The 12,010-nt window shown below is 43.0% G+C and overlaps 1 protein-coding gene across 5 annotated transcripts in view; it reads right to left on the reverse strand.

Annotated features, from left to right (window-relative positions):
- Positions 1–6,913, reverse strand: part of PLA2G7 (phospholipase A2 group VII) — a 65,222-nt gene extending 58,309 nt beyond the window's left edge. For 4 of the 5 annotated variants that reach the window (XM_055391805.1, XM_063707646.1, XM_055391804.1 and 1 more), the window contains exon 1: positions 6,359–6,471. The gene's annotated coding sequence lies outside the window, so the exon portion shown is untranslated. Of the gene's footprint in view, positions 1–6,358; positions 6,472–6,796 lie in introns of those variants that run through there. The other variant, XM_055391806.2, reaches the window with a different exon arrangement.
- Between the last annotated feature and the right edge of the window lie 5,097 nt (positions 6,914–12,010).

Here is a 12,010-nt window from a genome sequence, read left to right on the forward strand (position 1 = left end):
CAAGGTTTGAATCTTGAATCTGCTACTTACTAGTTTGGTGACTTCAGTTAAGTTCTTACCTACTTTCTGCTTTTCTCTCCTCATCTGTCAAAGGGGAACCCTGATAATGGGGTTCTTATGGGGATGTGAGCCCTTGGAGAAATGCTATTATTATTATCCAAAGTCTACCAATTGCTACACAGCCCCAGGAATCTGTTGTGCAGGTGCAAGCCACGGTGACTGGGGTGTGGAGGAGCCTGGGGCACACCGCAAATGGGATGTACAAGCAACAGGCACAGATGCTCTCCCGCTAAAGGAACTCAGTGTCCATATTCTCCAGGAGGATGCAGTATTAAACTGACATATATGCCCCAATATGGAGGAAAATACTAAAAGAAGCCGGAAAAATGATAATGGGGGCCATAGAGAGAAGGCATTTCTGAGAAAAGCTGTTAGCTCCCTAAAACATCCAAATGCACTAGTGCCCATCCCATAGGCAAGATTAGAAATGAAGTGCTATCCCTCAAACTTTACCCACCCACTTATCTGATGTCATATGTACACACCAAAATGAATAAAATATGGTAGAAAAATAAGATAGTGTTTGTACATACAGTTACCCTTCTAAGCATTTCATATAAATGAACTCATTTAGTCCTCAGAGTTCTTTGACATACAGTTGAGATAATGAAGACAAAGAGGTTAAATAACGTGCCCAAGTTCACAAGGATAGGAAGTAGCTAAGCCAGGATCTGAACCTAGACCCTGACCCTAAAGTAGGAATTCTTAAGCTCAGCACTGCTGACACTAGGGGCTGATAAGTCTTGGTTGTGGGGGCTGTCCTGTGCATTGCAGGGTGTTTAGCAGCATCCCTGGCCTCTACGCACTAGATGCCAATAGCACACCCCAGTTGTGGCAACTAAATATTACGTCTCCAGACATTGCCAGATGTCCCCTGGAGTGGGGGCAGAAATCATCCTCAGCTGAAAACCATTGCTCTCAAGCTGTACATTGAACAGTTCTCCTGTAAACTCTCAGGAACAATCTAACTGGAAAATAAGCCCTGAAAGCAAATTTAAAAACACAATGCATTGGCCAGGAAAAATCTAAAGACATCTTCAGTTGCATGACAAAAGTATGACATCATAGAGAAAGGGAGGCCACCCTCCCACTGCATTCTGCACCAGTTAGACCACATCTTATTGAATTGGTGGGGATTTAAGGATTTTAACAAATAAACGTTCAGGACAAGGGACAGTAACCCAAAAATAACCAGAATGATGAGGGAACAAGGCAGCAAGTCACATGAGGAGCTGTTGAAGGAAAGAGGAATGTTTACTTTTAATGTGGAAAACCCAGGTTGCATGTGACAGCCACAGTCCTGTGCAAAGTTCCTAAACATGTTCTATGTAGGCCCAGACTGTACAGCTCCATCAACAGTAGCTTTTCAACAATTAGCATTATCTTCTTTATCAGAGGAGCAGTTAAAGTACAGGTCTGGGGACTACCAGCAGGGATACTGGAATATAGATTCCTGCATTAGATGAAGGTGAAGGTATAACAGACAGGTTACACTTGATTGCCCTAAACCTGAAGTTAAAAATCAAAAGTCTACAAGGGCCAGACAGGTAATTTAAATGAATCAAACAGGTTCATGCAATAGAATAAGGACTGGTGTGAACTGTCCTTATTCTATTTGGATGGTGCAAACTGGACCATCCAAAGAAGGCAACTACCACTCTATTCCAGTTAATTGCTTCCATGTAGGAATGGCAACTCCATGTCACTAGATCATCTGATTGTTTCCAAGAAAAACTGGAAAATTACATTTGTATGTAATATCCACTGATTTTTAAAGGAGCAACTAATTCAACATTTCAAAACATGAGTGAAACAAATAGATTTCTGGCTTCAAGGAGAGATGCAACCTCTCCCTTTAAGATACCCAAACACCCCCACTCTCCAGCCCTAAGAAAAATATGGTGGTTGATATGGCAAGAGATAAATCATACAGATCCCAGAATTACTATCACATTTTGTCTGCAATTTGAATCACCAGATTAGCCACTTCAAGCTGAAATTCAGACACACTGACCAATAAATAATTAAGGGGATCTGGCAAGTTAACATGACCTAGGGACTATTAAGTCACGAGCTGACATTTCCGCTGCCCACAATACAAATGAGGAAGAGCTTGTTTTCCTCTAAGCAGGCGTATCTCTTTCTAGTAACTTGCACATCAAAGTGAGTCAGGAAAGAGAAATAGAGTTGCCTTATTGTGGCAGTTACTTGTCCTGTCTCTGCGAAGAACGTCACTATCCTAGTTGGTATACAACTTTAAAACTTCCTGACTCTCTAAAACTTAGTGATAAACGAGAGAAAATTCAAGAGCTTCCTCTGAGAGAGAATGCTTCACTAAGGGAAACAACCCTACTCAACTCTGGTCCACAGACTTCTCCAGAAATTCTGCTGCCATATAGATATTTTCAGTTATCTACAAATCTTTGCACTCACAGATATCTGCATGACCACAGCCAGGACAAAGGCAAATCTGTCCAAAATATTTTTTTCCCATTCCCAGCTTTAATTATTCTATTTTTGAATTTTTATCTGAGCATATTCAACTTTTGAAATTAAGCCAGCTATTATTTTAGCAATAATTTCCCTGCATTTTGTGACGACTTGTTTTTATTGGTAACTCTTAGTTAAGAGTTTCCAGTTCTCCGAACAGAGAAAGATACTTTTATGTATAATAAATTAGGTTTACTGAAAAGAATATAGTAAGACATCAAATTTATTAAAACAAATTTTAAAATAAAGCACAGGGAATTCAAAGTAATACAATATGAGCAAATAATAATGGTAATAATGTCTTACATTATGCTTCAGGGCATATTCATTTGTTTATCAGTTTTTACAAGTGGACCAGGTATAGCAATCTCATTCCCATTTTGTAGATGGGAAATTCGAGACAGAGAAACATTAACTTCCCACTGTAACTCCAAAAAATAGCCTACGCCCATCTACTGCTACCACCCCCCGTCAGTAAACTCGCTTCTGGCCTTCTTCTATCCCCTCTCCTTCCCCTGTAATCCATTCTCCACACAGCACCCAGAGTCATCTCTTTATAAAGTAAATCAATTATGTCACATCTCTGCTTCAAACTCTCTTTTGGCTTCTCTCATTGTAAAGAGTAAAATCCAAATGTTTCCCTTGGCCTATGAGGGTCTTCCTGACCTGGCTCCTGCCCCTAAAGCTCACTCCTCCAACTCTCCTTCTCCCTCACCTAACTCCAGCCACACTGGCCTTCCAACTGTGCCTCCAACACATCACACCTGTTCCCAGGAGCAGGACATTTGTGCTTGTGGTTCCCTCTGCAGGAACGTCTGCCCATCTTCCTGAGGTTTCATCTCCAGGCCTTCTTGCAGAGAAGTCTCTCCTCACAATCCAATCCAAGAAGCTAGGCCCCTCCCATATATCCAACACACACATACACACACACACACACACACACACACACACACACACACACACACCCCACTATACTGCAGCACTCTGCTTGCTTTTCTTCTCACTATATGAATTCACCCTGTTCATCCCTCAATTCTAGAATGTGAGCACTGTGAGAGCAGAGAGCATATCTATCTTACTAACTGTGCTGTACTCAGTACCTGGCACTTAGGATCTGATCAATAAATATTTTTTAAAGTGAATGAATGAATGAATACAAGTTCTACTAGGATTCAACTAGCCCACTTAATTCAATGAGCATCTACTCTTACAATAGACTTTTTATTTCTCCTCAACTGCTAAGTGTCTTTAAAAACCAAAAACCTACATGTTTGTATGTATTAGCCTGTTTCTATTAGTGTTGAGTCACGCCCATAAAATTGAGCAAAATGACAGTGAGGGCACATAATGTGTCTAACAGGTGGCTGGCGTCATGAAGAAAGGCAGTAAGAACCCAGAATCATATTCTGAAACAATGCAATTTTAGAACTGAATGTTTCCCTTCAATTTCCCTTCACTCAGTACTTTCTCTTCAATGCTTTTATTTTATGGAAATTTCTCAACATCTTGAGACGTCAGTCAGGCTTATTATCATGAATCTTGAAAAAAAATTAGGCTTAAGAGGAATCAGAGTGTAAATAATCCAATAACCACCTTCCTTTCCAGGAAATAGCCATCTTCTTGGGTATCAGGAAAAGGAAGATAAAGGGGACTCCTAAACTGACCTTCCCAGGGGCTCCCACTCCAGCTGCTCAGGTACCCAGTTAGCACTTTTCTTAATGTTCTGTGCTGACAGAGCTTCAAAGAGAGTGGTAAGTCATATTCATGTGCAAAGGTGAGAGTGAGGGAATGTGTTTAGGCCCATGTATGTTCCTCACAACAAAAGTGCAAAGGGGACAGAGATGCAATGGAGAGGAAATGAGGACCCAGCCGTCCCAGGTTCTGTCTGAGGGAAAAGTCCTGCAGTGCTAAGCAAGCCCTTCCACACCTCAGAAGGGATTTCTCAACTGTAAAATGAGTGGCCGAACCAGATTCACAACACTCCTAATGCTGCAACTCCTTCAGTCTTGCTGGCTGTACAGGCAGTGACAGACTACGGTGCCAGCCTTGGGTATGAAGGGCCCAGTTCAATGAAGAAAGGCATTGAGACATCACCACATGGCCAGCAGCAGCTTCTGGTGCACAAATATCTGGGGAGGGGAAAGCACTTTCAGTGCCCAAGTGCAAGGAGCTGAAGTAGGCCTGCTGGAAGATGCCAAGGTGGTGCGCTGTCACACCACTTTCTGCAGGGCCAGCAGAATTCCTCTGTGAGGGAATCTGCCTGGGTGATGGAGGCTCACCAGTGCCTCGTGACCAGAAGTCCATCTGCTTCTTCTTGATCAGGCCAGTGCTTAATGCTCAGATCTCTGAATTCAATGTAAGCTCAAGGTTTGGTGCTGAGCCTCTTGGGATTGCCAACACCTCAGGGGATACATTTTCCAGCTCCTACCCATATACCAGTCTCCCAGCTCAGCATTCTCATTTGGATCAAAAGTAATTTGTGCAAGCCTGATTTGTTAACACATCCCAAATCTGAATCCGTGTGCCTTTTAAAGGTGGCAAGCTGCCATTTATGAGCCATACGCACCTCTCCTCCCTCATCACCACTGCAGTAATCCCAAGAATCACAGGCATGAATAAAAGCCCGAACTTTTCGTTTTTGGTGACAGAAATTTCTCTTACAAGCTCCAGGAGATGATGAGGAAGACAGTGTTCTCTGTTTTCTGTTTTTGCTTAATTTTTTAAAAATAAGCCTCTCCCTTGACTTGGTGACACAGCTGTGATCTTATCTGGCCGGCAGGGGGATGCTCCAGGTAGGACAAAGAGTGCTTTGTTTTGTTCTTACAGCAGCCACGCATAACTGGGCTCCAAAAACGCAATACTCCTCAAAGGGAGAGTAAGAGAGAGGGAGAGAGGGAGAAGGGTGTGTGAGAAAGAGAGCGGAGGGAGAGAGAGAGAGGAGGCAGAGTGAGAGGTGTGTAGTGGTGTGTGTGTGTGTGTGTGTGTGCGAGAGAGAGAGAGAGAGAGAGAGAGAGAGAGAGAGAGAGAGAGATTGTCCCTGTAGGAGATCTACAGATAAGAAAACTCCGGGGCGGGCGCGGTGGCTCATGCCTGTAATCCCAGCATTTTGGGAGGCGGAGGCTGGCGAATCACGAGGTCAGGAGATCGAGACCATTGTGGCGAACACGGAGAAACCCCGTCTCTACTAAAAATTCAAAAAAATTAGCCGAGCGTGGTAGGGCACGCCAGCAGTCCCAGCTACTCGGGAAGTTGAGGCAGGAGAATTGCTTGAACCCGGGAGACAGAGGTTGCAGTGAGTCGAGATCTCTCCTCTGCACTCCAGCCTGGCGACAAAATGAGACTCCGCCTCAAAAAGAAAGAAAGAAAAGAGAAAGAAAGAAAGAAAGAAAGAGAGAGAGAAAGAGAGAGAGAAAGAAAGAAAGAGAAAGAGAAAGAAAGAAAGAAAAGAAAAGAAAAGAAAAGAAAAGAAAAGAAAAGAAAAGAAAAGAAAAGAAAAAAGAAAAGAAAAGAAAACTCCATGTGTTCCCTGCCTGTCCTGATTCTCCCCTCTAGCTCTGAGCTCTTAGGGTTGCTTCCTTTCGGGAAAAGGTTTGGAAGAACTGGTGTCTAATACCGTCATCCTCTCCCTCTCCCCGCAAGGATCCTAGCGCTGTTTGGCTGCAGGGACTGTGAGCCCAGGACCGGCCAGCAGAGCGGGTGCGGCTCAGCGAGCCCACCCCGGCCGGTCGCCGCTCCGGGGTCCCGACCTCCAGCACGGCGACCGTGCCCTTCCTCCCACTCCCGCCTCGCCCCCGCGGCCCCTCCTCACTCAGGCGTGGCGCGGAGCTGCTCGCGGGAACTGGGGTCCCTGGGTGCGTTCCACCGCTCACCAACGCGACCCAAGCGCTCCAAACCCGACTGCTTCTCGCCGCCAGCACTGCGAGCCTCCGACCAGCCGCTGTCCCCCTGGCTGCGGGCCGAGCAGCTCTGGCAGGCGGCGGGCGGGTGGGCTGCGCGCCGGCTGTGTCCTGGATCCGCCCAGCGCGGCCTTGTGGCCCCGACCCTCTCCTCTCCTGGTGATGCTGGAGGAGGTACCGGGGAGGAGCGTGTGTGGCCCCCGCCTCTCACTAGCCGCGGCGGCTCCCGACGCGAGCCTGCTCGAGCGCACCCAGCACCCTCCCCAAGACCATGGCCCGCACCTGGACCCGCGGTTAACTTAGCCCGCCGCGGACAGAGCCAGGCAATGCCTGGGTGGTGCCGTGCTCACCAGCTCCTTTCCGCAGACCTGATGCCGATCAGATTTACTCCCTGCTGAATTCACCCCCCAGTCAGGCCGGTTTTCCTTGTTTCACCGTGTTCTCTGAATACACTGAATTACTCCGAGCATCTATAGTTGGCAATGCCCTGCGCATTTTCCGCACTCCGGTACACTTTACACTGAACACCAATTCGGAAGTTGTGTGGACCGTGCTCCAGATTGGAAGGCCTGCCACTGTGCTGGTGTCATTTCTCCCTGGAAATGACAATGAAGGACAATCAGGAATAGTACTTAGGTCTGAGGAGAAATGGAGCTAGAAGGAGCCGTTTCATAGCTCAGTTTCACACAGAGTTATTTGGGGTTTAACTGAAACGCCTTCCTTCATCTTCCAATGCTTTCTCTTCAATCCACTTTCTAATAAATGAAAAACACACTCATTTAAAACTTCAGCTAGAAACTTAGGGAAAGTAGTTTGAAATTTATGTGTGGTGTTATTAAAATTTTATATTTTTAAATCGTGTTTTGGTTTTTGGTGAGGTGCCAGAACTGGAGATGAAATTTTGCTTATTTTGATGTTGAGTATTCTGCAGTAATATGGCCTGAATTTTAGCTTGTTTCTCCCACTTATGAGTGGTGTGACCTTGGGGAAGTTCATCATCTCTGTTTCTCGGTCTCCTCATCCATAAAATCAAGAAAATCAAAATCAGTCAGTCAGAGGCAGTTTGTGAGCATGAAATGCAAATACATGTGAAATGCTTGGGACAGAGCTTGGCCTATGGGAAACATTCATTCAATATGTGTTATCTAATATTGATAGCTTAATGAAGCAGTGACTCATTTAAACCTAACAATAGATTTTATTTTTAATTTAAATGGAACTCTATCCGCCTAATGACATTGTCTTGTACTTCCTGGACTAACCCCCTGTAAAACAAATGGCCCACAAATATCAATCTAAAAGGCTACATTATGCCCTACCAAAGAGATCTCTAAAATCTTCTTTTGACCTTAAGACAAAGATGAAGACAAAGTTGAAGTTGAAGACCTAATCCCACACTAAAAAGGTGGTAAGCTTTGAGAACAGCTCCTAAAAACAAGTATGCAACATTTTATTCACTTCTCTCATTGCCAGCAACATGTCATCTCCCGTTGTCATTAGGTCATATTCTCTGAGCAGCCCCACAGCAGTTGGCATTTGGCAGGTTAGTGCCCTGAGAAGATGCCCAGTGAAGAGTGCCCAGATTTAGCAAATAAAAATGCAGAACATCTGGTGAAATTTGAATGTCAGATAAACAATAAATAGTTTTTTAGTATAAATATGCATGCAATATTTGGGACATATACTAAAAAGTTATTTGTTGTTTATCTGAAATTCAGATTTAACTGGGCTTCCTGTATTATATCTGGCAACCCAGTAAGTAAAATTAATAAAGAATATTCCTCACATTCCAAGAGGATAAGTCAACACAGACATACAGATTATAAGGTGTGTCTGATATGGGTTGTTTTAGTTTTTTATGAGTTGGTTGTTTGTTATTCTATTTCCTACATTTAATTCCTCCTCTCATTTCCCGTCGACGTAACAGTACCTATTTCCTCTTTCATATGAATGAAACTGATGTCTCACCTCTTCCCTTCAATCAAGATATTAAATTGTAATAATGTGCTCAATTTCTTTTTCTTTTCTTTTCTTTCTTTCTTTTTTTTTTTTCTTTTCTGGAGATATGGTCTCACTCTGTCACCCAGGCTGAAGTGCAGTGGCATGATCACAGCTCACTGCCGCCTTTAGCTCCCAGGCTCAAGCAGTCCTCCTACCTCAGCTTCCCAAGTAGCTAGGATCACAGACACATATCACCACACCTGGCTAAATTTTTTATTTTTATTTTTTGTAGAGACAGTGTCTCACTATGTTGCCCAGGTTGGTCTTGAACTCCTAGGCTCAAGCGATCTTCCTGCCTCAGCCTCTCAAAGTGCCAGGGTTACAGGTGTGAGCCACTGTGCCTTGCCATGCGCTCAACGTTTTTTTTTTAATTTGAATAGTGTTTACTCAGGTGAGGGCCAGCTGTATGTCAGGTACCACTTCAAGGATGAATAAGACACAGTCCTTCCCTGGAGGATAAGGAAATAAAAACATAAAGTGCTACCCTATTAGGCAAATACAGAGGACTGTGGGAGTTCAGCAAGGTGAGTTATTTAATTATCCTGAGAAAGATGTGGGAGTCAAGGACACCTCACTGTCTGGGACCCAAAGAAAAGTGGCTCCAACCCAGATAAGCAGGAGAGGCCCCAGAATGGCAGCAGTGTGGAGGCTAGGAAGCAACCCATCCTGATTGCAGTAGGAAGTCTGGAGGGAAAAATAGGGTTCAATACAATTGAAAGCATGACTAGGAACTTGGAAGCCCTCGAGGTTGTTAGAAGGTGACAGAATGCAAAGAAAAAAAATTATGGTTAAATTATTTCCATCTAAAATATAAAGTTGAAATTAAAACTAGGATCTTCAAGGGAGAAAATGTCCAGGAAAGGCCTGACGCAAGTGTAATGTACCTAAAATGGATTGATTTTGAGCTATTAGTGGTGTCTCAAACAGGGGATCCCATTTAAATCTGAAATCTGAATGTTCTCCAAATGACCCAGAGCAGGAAGCATAATCAAGCCCTCCACTAGATTACAGGGAACAATATTCACATAGTCGCAGAAATGCTGCATATTGGTTTTCTGCTTTTAGATTCACCTTATAAGCAAGTCAAAGAAGAACTATGACTCTAAAAGATAATGTAAATATGATTAATTTTTTTAATGCGCAGGGTAAATGTCAATAGGTAAAAAGGGGTAGGAGCAGGAGCAAGGTGGAGAGAAGGGTGGGGTACTAAGGTTCTCATTTTAGGAAGTGACAGTCAAAAGATACTGTCTGTAGTTGACAGGACAAAATGGTCTGGGTGTACAGAGGAGAGAGCAGTGCAGGGCTGAATATAGAGACGTATCTCTATTAGGAGGTTAGGGAGGAGGTAAGACCAGTGTGTATGTGAGTTAAATCTTCATTTCTCTTAGGAAAAATTAGGTACATAGGGCCTAAGACGATATACCAGGAAATAATAAGATAGCATGTTATTTTGGAAACATAGAGATCACCACCAGAAATCTAAAAGCAGAAACCATTAAGAATTTGGAGAATGGCAATGAGATTGAGACTGAGGTTGACGTTGGGGTTGGGGTGGGCTGAGGTGGGGACTCTTGCTTTTCTTTTTTATACTTCAGTGCTACTTATTTGAACTATGCTCATGATTGTATGAAATACATATTTAAAACTTTTCAAGATTAGAACTTTGTGAAAAGACTTCACCATGGCAGTAGCTTTCAAGCATGAGTAGGAGTTCTTCCAGATGAACTCCTACTCATTCTACAGAATATGGAAATTCATGAGCAAAGGCTCAGGGGCCTAAAAGTGAATAATACATCTTAGGAATGTCAAGTTCTCCATCATGTCAAGAGCATTAGGCATATGGATAGGACAAACCAGAAGATAAGAATGAAAGGAGGGCTGGGGTTACTAAAAAAAGTCCTCTGGATAATGTAATAGAGTTTGGACAGTGAGCACCTTGAGGACAGGAACCACATCATTTTTATTCTCGCATCCAGTACAAAGTCTAGCACATGGCAATAGCAGTACATCACAACATGATCAATTATGTCATAAGAAAATGACATAATCGATGGTAATTTGAAAACATTTTTCCAGTTAAGATGTAATATTGATATTGCTAGACATCTAAACAAAACAGAAAAAAATAGGAAGTTCAGGTTGCCCTGTAACCCCAACTTCATTTGGTAATTATTTAACAATTTGGTACATACCTTCTAGATGCTTTATTAAGATGTGAGTTTGGTTATTAAGAGAGCAGAGTCAGACAAAGCCTGGAATCCAGCTCTACCTGTACTCCTTCTACGGTCTTGGGCAAATTATGCAGCCTTCTAACCCTTCAGTTTCCTAATCTGTAAAATGGAAATAATACCTGCAACTACATCACCGGGTTGTAGTGAGGATGATAGGGAATAATGCATGTAAAGTGCTTGGAACAGTGTTTGACAAGCAGAGTGAGCACTTCATAGATGTTACCTATTAGTATGTATATAGATGTATATGCTATAGAGATATGTAAATTGTTAGAAATAAAGCTCAGAGTCTTAAAGAAAAGTGAGAAAACAAAGGATTTTTTAGCAAAGCAAATTTACTTCGGCGCAGAAGGGTGCTTCTCGTAGGGCTGATTGCCATGAGAGCACACCGAACAAAGGAGAGTAGAAGCTTTTATTCCTAAGATGACTCCTGCCCCTGTGTCCTTTCCCCATCGGCTGGAGTCAGACTGCACAATCTAAACTAGACTCAATTGGCTAAATATTTAAACTTTCTTAGATAAGGTGGGCTTATGATGGGAGAGAGGGAAGAGGAGGAAGGGGTCATCTACAGAGGACTAGAGCACCAATCCATTCCCAAATAAGGAAATAAATGTGAGCTGGGGCAGTGGCATGCCTGGGCATATAGTAAAATCAGAAAGAAGAAAAGGAGAAGAAAGAGGGGTGGTAATTTAGAATTAGAGAATAAGAAGGTGAGCAGGCTGTTTGAAGAGAAATCTTGCCATATCTCACATAAATATACATATGAGAAAGACAATTCATACATATATGAATAGGTATGTGAATAACTAGGAAGACTTGGAAGATATTGGTGGTTTGTGTGGGTTGGAAGAACCTACCACAAGACAGAGTGACAGAAGTGAGAAGGTAGAATATCACAATCTGAGAATAGAATTTGAGATCCAAGAGTCCAATGATGATAACTGTGCCTCTAAGTTTTTGAAGTAGAAAAAATTTATCTTTTATTTGATATTTTAGCCAATTCAAAAACTTATTATCCAATGCCAGGCTAAGCCTTCATTCCTCATTGGCAATGCCTTGATATCATTTGTGGACGTGGTTCACTTAAGGACTTGAGAACTGTGGATGCCACAATGGGTTTTTTTGTGTGCATTCAGTAACTGGATTCTACCACCTGGCCTGCCAAGTTGGTCTCCAGGGCATTTTTCCTTACCCCAGTCATTGATAACACCCTTACTCACCTTAATCAAGATGTAGGAAGCATTGTGCTAAATCCAAACTCCCAGGTTTCTCTCAGTTGGCACTGTGATTCAGTCACTCACATCCTTTATCTACTTGCATAGTTCCTACTGT

The sequence above is a fragment of the Gorilla gorilla genome, chromosome 5 (assembly GCF_029281585.2).
Source record: "Gorilla gorilla gorilla isolate KB3781 chromosome 5, NHGRI_mGorGor1-v2.1_pri, whole genome shotgun sequence".
In the NCBI taxonomy this organism is placed as follows: Eukaryota; Metazoa; Chordata; class Mammalia; order Primates; family Hominidae; genus Gorilla; species Gorilla gorilla.